This window comes from Aotus nancymaae, unplaced genomic scaffold (assembly GCF_030222135.1).
Source record: "Aotus nancymaae isolate 86718 unplaced genomic scaffold, 86718_ANA_hifiasm-v0.15.2.pri h1tg000032l_0, whole genome shotgun sequence".
NCBI lineage: Eukaryota > Metazoa > Chordata > Mammalia > Primates > Aotidae > Aotus > Aotus nancymaae.
Genome location: NW_026988445.1, coordinates 24,616,354 through 24,623,105, shown reverse-complemented (window position 1 = coordinate 24,623,105; position 6,752 = coordinate 24,616,354). Strand labels below are relative to the sequence as shown.

The 6,752-nt window shown below is 46.3% G+C and overlaps 1 pseudogene; it reads right to left on the bottom strand.

The window, feature by feature from the left end:
- Positions 1-384: 384 nt before the first annotated feature.
- On the bottom strand, positions 385-922 carry LOC105721429 (small ribosomal subunit protein eS7-like; annotated as a pseudogene).
- Between the last annotated feature and the right edge of the window lie 5,830 nt (positions 923-6,752).

Sequence of the window (6,752 nt, the reverse complement as noted above, 5' to 3'; positions counted from 1 at the left end):
CCAGAGGCTGAGACAGGAGAATCGTTTGAATCTAGGAGGCAGAGGGTACAGTGAGCTGAGATTGCGCTACGGCACCTCAGCCTGGGCGACAAGAGCGAGAATCCATCTCAAAAAAAAAAAAAAAAAAAGCAAAAAAATAACAGAATGTCCTTATTCCAGCCATCCTTAAAAAGCAGAGTTAGCTTTACCTTAAATTCCATATTTTAAATGATAATCCTACACATAAAAGAGAAGCATCTGTCTGGTCATATTGTTGAAATGATTCTTTATCATTTGTATCAGAATTTTGCAGATTATATTTTTTGCCATCAACTTTTCTTATTCCATCAAGCAGGATAAACCACAATTTTTTTTTTTTTTTTACTGTGAATATACTTTATTTAGTCATTTTTGTTTATACTTGAATTCAAAATTTATATCCTTGCCTGTGAGCTTCTTAGACACCAGAAAAAGTTTCAACGTTGCATTTCACATTGTTTTGCTATGCTTTGTCCAAATGAGCCTTTATGAGATGGTTGCTATTCAGTTTCACGTGGATTCTCTCGTCCTCAATTTCATTTGGGAAGAACAAGTCCTTGGCGATTGAGTCATGCATGGCTTTCAGAGTATGGCTCCTGGGATGCTTTTGCTTATTTTTTGTACAGCTTTTTCGAGTTAGCTTAGGCAGAATTCTCCTCTGAGCAGTAAAGACAACATGCTTCCTCTTGAACTTTTTCTCCAATTCACATACTAGCCAGACTTGGATTTTCTGGAAAGATTTCAGTTGAGGAATGGGAGCAAAGATTATGATAGCTTTCTCATCATCACCAATTTCAGTTTCCTTGGCTGTTGTAAAACTCAGCTCCCTAAGTGGAGCTTTGAGGTCTGAGTTAATCTCCAGATTAACTTCGGGAGCTTCATTTGGAAGTGGAGGCAGAGTCATTGAGCTGACTGCAGTGAGGTGGCCCCATGAGTGAACTGAACTCCAGTACCAGTGCTCGCAGTAAAGGGACAAGAAACTTTTTTAAGGACCCCATCAATGACTCTGGATCTCATGGGTGTTTCTCCTTTGCCCCACTGGGACCTGAGAGAGCTGATGCCTTGAAGTTACTCAACAAAGGTGTTTTGCTGGGTGGTTTTTCTCCCTTGGGTGCAGGGTTAGTGCTAGCCACCAGGGAGGCCATGACCACAGTGCTCTGCTGGAGCAACTGGAGCCAGAGAGGAGCTATCCGGGGGTCACTCTGGCCATTTTCTTGCCACCAACCAGACCTCACTTCCTGTTACGAGCATTCATCTCCATATTGTGAGCTGGTCAGAAGGAGGAAAGTTGGGACGAGGGGCTTGAGATCCTCTCATTTATTCATTCAGTAACTAGGTCCCAAGCACTTATCTTGTTCTAGGGCTAAGTATGGTCTAGGTGTCTCAGTGAATGAATGACATGGTCCTTGTCCTCCAGGAGCTCACAGTCTGGAAGGGAGGAGGAGGGACAGAACCATTAAAAGAGAAGAAAAGTGTGAGCATAATATTGAAATAAAGCAGACTGCTATGAGGGTGGGAGTTGAAGGTCACTTTAAGGGTGAGAGGTGGGTCTTAAAAAGCCTCACTAAGGTGCATTTATGCTGAGAAGGATAATTGGGACCAGCCCTGTAAAAGTCTGAGACCAGTGTGCCAAGGGAAGGATCAATGGCCAAAGAATCCAGGAAAAAGTGAGTTTGGCCAGAGAGGAGGTAGAAAGAGGCCCAGTGTAGCTGGAGAGAGCTTGTGAGTAGAGGAGGGGAGGAAGGATGAAGGCAGGGGTAGATTCTGGATGGTCCTATGTTAGTGATCCATAGCTGTATGAAAGCATTATCCCAATCTTAGCAGCTTACAACAACAAACATTTAGATCTTCCTGTTTCTGGGGCCCAGGAATCCAGCAGGACTCATCTGGATGTTTCTGCCATGATATCTCTCAGGAGGCTGGGGCTGTGGTCTCAACTGAGGCTCAAGTGGGGCTGGATCCAATGCTAAGCTCACTCACATAGTTACTGGAAGGATTCAGTTAGGAATGATGGCCTGAGCTCCCCTCTGTCCATTGCCCTCTCTATATCCTGGGATACGTAAGCCTCTCCATAGGACAGCTCATAACACAGCCGCTGATTCCCCAGAGTCAGGGATCTGAGAGAGGGAGAGACAGAGAGAGGACAGCATAGAGAAAGGAAGAGAGAACAGAGGAGAGAAAGAGCAAGGTACTAGTCACAGTCATTTTATAACTGAGTCTTGGAAGTGGCATCTCATCCCCTATGCCATATTCTATTGGTTAGAAGTGAGTCGCTAAGTCAGTCCACACTCTAGGGGAGGACATGACACAAGGATGTGTCCACCAGGAGGTGGGGGAGTCTCCGAGAGCCATTGAGGTTGCTCTCACCACATAGGGTGAGATGTGGCCCTTGGGTCTGAATCTAAACAAACATTCAACCATTGTAAGCTTTCATGAGGATGGCAATATCAGAATGTATTAACTTTCAGCCCTCTAATGGTACACACAGGGAAATGAGGCCATGAGGGATGGGACATCTCCAAGATCACATGGCAGGAACCCAGGCCTCTGTTTAGTTGTGTTCCACGATAATTCCCACCCCTTCATGTATTTCATGTCTAATTTGTCCATTACCTACACATGATACCAGCCCATAGGTTTCATAAGTGTTATCTCACACATGCCTGATGATGTCCCTAGGGAGTCGATGCCAGGATGATCTCCATTGAGCAGGAGGGGAGGCTGGGGAGACCCTGAGAGTCACAGTGGTAAGAAGGAGGAGCTGGGTCTGAACCTACGTCTGTCTATTCCCAGGTGGGACGCTGACCACATCCAGGCCTTCCACAAAGGTTGTAGGGAGGCAGAGTTGGTGATACTCTGTACATCTATGGAGGTTTATGGGGTAGGGGGATGTGCAGACAGTAGCCCACAGGGTCACCTGCAGTCTTCTAATCAGGGAGGGGACTCAGGTAAGGGAACCCCAGAATGTGCAGAAGGTGTGGACAGCATCCTGCTGAGAAATCTGGCTGGAACCTCAGCAGTGATGTCCAGCCAGGGCTCAGGGGTCAGACTGCTCCCCTCCACACTTCAGAGTAAACAGCGACATGACTGACATTCCAGGTGCCTTCCAGTGACAAAACCTTCCCTCTGCCTTTCAGAGAAGCCCAGTCCAATGTCCTACTCCCGAGACGTCTCCCCAGACTGCAGTCCACCACATAATTGAGCTGAGTTTCTCACTGCTGTGTCCCCTCCCCAGCTTCTGGCCGCTCTGCTCTGTGTGGCCCAGCTCTATCCCCTCCCCATACACTCACCTGCACCCACCTCCAGGCCTCCTCACCCTTGAGCTCTGCCTCAGTGGGCTCTGGGTGCTCCAGCTGGGCCAGGAGAAGGTGGGCACGGTGCTGCAGGTCAGGCCAGGCATGTTGAGCTGCAGACAGGGCCCAGCAGCTTGAGACGGGGCAACTGTGGGGGCGGATAGAAATCACTTAAGTAAGGTTGGGTGTGGTGGCTCACACCTTAATCCCAGGACTTTGGGAGGCTGACCTGTGCAGATCATGAGGTCAGGAGTTCGAGACCATCCTGACCAACATGGTGAAAACCCGTCTCTACTAAAAATACAAAAATTAGCCAGGCGTGGTGGCACGTGCCTGTAGTCCCAGTTACTCAGGAGGTTGAGGCAGGAGAATCATTTGAACCCGGGAGGCAGAGGTTGCAATGAGTTGAGATCACGCCACCGCACTGCAGCCTGGGTCACAGAGTGAAATACCATCTCAAAAAAAAAAAGAAAAAAGAAATAACTGGAGTAATGATCCATCCAGGTACCCCGCATGGAGGAGATAGTGTCAGGGGGAAGCAGGTGAGCAGAACACACAGAAGCCCAGTCTCTCCTTCCACACTGCCCTCCAAGGGAAGCCCCTGGGAAAACCTCAAACTTAGCTTATGCCTAAATGTCTGTGTCTAACGTATAGGTCTCCTCTTCCCATTGACACTTCTCTTACTCTACCTGCACAGTCCCGCATCAGCATGCGTGTGTGTGTGCGTGTGTGTGTGTGGATGTGTGGATGCTGAGGGGTAACAGTTCCATGGGGGATGGTCAGGCAGGACGGCGATTCAAGGTCCACGTGGGACAATCTTCCTGGGAAGACACAGGTGGACCCCTTCCCAAGCAGCTGGGCCTGTTGTCAATGCTCACACACATGGGACCTGCGTGGGCTGCAGACAGTGCAAACATGGGGGACCTCCTGCACAGCAGATGCTCAAGGCACCAATGGTTCCTCTAATATCTGGTCCCACCTGTCCTCTGTCCCCTGCCGCCAGAAAGTGGTGTCAGCCTCACTTAACCATATAGAATTGCAGGGAGTGGATAGTTCCCTAAATGGTAATGTAGGCACTGTAATAATTAAAAGTGAACATGGACATGGGCCAGGAAGCTCCAGTTCTTCAGAATTATACAAAGCACCGCAGCCCTGCCTCTTGTGGAGTGGGAATAAGTCCCAGAGAAAAAATTTGCCTGGTTCAAGTTCACTGATTCAATAAAAAGTCCACCGATTCAATAAAAAGCTGGTATCTTGGTTAGGATTAGTTTTGCCTACACATAACAGAAAACCCAGAATAACAGCATCATAGAGAAGAGAGAGAAAGAGTTCTTTCTTCTTTCCATAAAGGAGCTCTGGAGGTGGGCTCCATGCTGCCCCTGGATGCCCCTGCCCCCCATGGCAGTCAGCCATCGGCATCTTTCTGCCTCAGCATCTTCATAGCTGGCTTCCATCCTGAAGGCTGTCTCAGGGACCAAGGTGACTGCGTTTCAGAGGGAAAGAAGGAGGAAAGAAGGACAAAGGTGTCACACAGCTGTGTCAGTTCCACCTAGGTAGCCCCCACAAAGACCCTCTCAGTCCTTCTGCTCACAGCTAATCAGCTCGAACTTTGTCTGGTCCCTCTTAGCTGCAGGAGAAGTTAGGAATAATAGCCTTTTAGTTTGTTTGGCAAATTGTTTTCCTAATACAACGAAGTCTCTGTTTGGAAGAAAAAGACAAGAATGAAAACCGCATGTACATGAACAGGGCTCTCTCCCTCCCCTAAACGCCAAGCTGAAGGAGGCAGGAGGGACTGACTTCTTTCTGGGCGAACTGGGCATTCCTTGATCTACCACAGCCTCTCTTTTCTTGGTGATGATTCATTCTCAGAGAGGACGAAAGGCGTGGTTCCCAACCAGGACATTGGAGTGGGAAACCTGCTTTCAGTTCCTTAGCAGAATAAGGACCTCTGAGCTGTATTTCATCTGTCTGCGCATTGTAAGAAGGTCTGAGAAAACCATCATTTATAACCTAAATAGGAAGGCGGAGGTGGAGGGTTGTGGAGAGTTTTGGGCAACCAGCATGATCACGACCGAATTTCTGTAAGTGTAAGAAGTGGAATGCTTTGACCTCACCGTGTCGGCCCCGCCTGGACCTCTATTGTGAGTATTACAGCAAAAATAGTCCACACAAAATAAAACCAATAATGGTGGTGAAAACTGCACATGGTGAAATGTGTCACTGACAAAGAATTGATGAAAGAAAAAATACTTCTTTAAAAACATTTTGACATGTATTATTTGACTACGGGCACATGAAAAGGTAGGAAGAATTATTCCTAAAAAAACTTAAAAAGATAAAATATATAGTTAGTAAATTATGTGGACAAATTATTTATATAAAACTTCATTGATCCTGATAAAAATTTCAGTTTTCTAAAGAAAAAAAATCAAATTTCAGTAAATTGAAAACAAAAGTAAATAAATGACATTAGTTTACTCCTCTATATGTTAAAAAAAAATCAATGGGCCGGGCGCGGTGGCTCACGCCTGTAATCCCAGCACTTTGGGAGGCTGAGGTGGGTGGATCATGAGGTCGGGAGATCGAGACCATCCTGGCCAACAAGGTGAAACCCTGTTTCTACTGAAAATACAAAAATTAGCTGGGTGTGGCGGTGCGCATCTGTAATCTCAGCTCCTTGGGAGGCTGAGGCAAGAGAACCGCTTGAACTCAGGAGGCGGAAGTTGCAGTGAGCCGAGATTGTGCCACTGCACTCCAGCCTGGCGACAGAGCAAGACTCCATCTCAAAAATAAATAAAATAAAATAAAATAAAATAAATGAATTAAAATATCTTACTGAAGTTTGCAAGTAAAATTTTAAATTGTTTATAATAATGTTTTTTTTTTTTTTTTTTTTTTTTTTTTTTTTTTTTTTTAATCTGAATTTAGCTCTTGTTGTCCAGGCTAGAGTGCAATGGCATGATCTCGGCTCAATGCAACCTTTTTCTCCTGGGTTCAAGTGAGTCTCCTGCCTCAGCCTCCTGAGTAGCTGGGATTACAGGCACGCGCCACCATGCCTGGCTCATTTTGGATTTTCAGTAGAGAGGGGATTTCACCACGTTGGTCAGGCTGGTCTCGAACTCCTGGCCTCATGTGATCTGCCCACCTCAGCCTCCCAAACTTCTGGAATTACAGGTGTGAGCACTTGGCCTGTGTTGATAATAATTCTGATTTCAAAGGGTATTGAGCACAGAATAAAAATATTTCGAGGGACTGAGCCTCTCTGAGGTAAAGTGGAGGGGTCAGAATAGCAGGGTCAAACGGACTTTCGTCATTTTAAATGTGACACACAGATAACTACGTAAGTTAATCCCACGATGAAGTTTTTAAGCAGGTATATTAGTGAGTAATAACAATTATAATAATAGCCAGTAGGGTGGAAACGTGTAGAAGTAAAACATG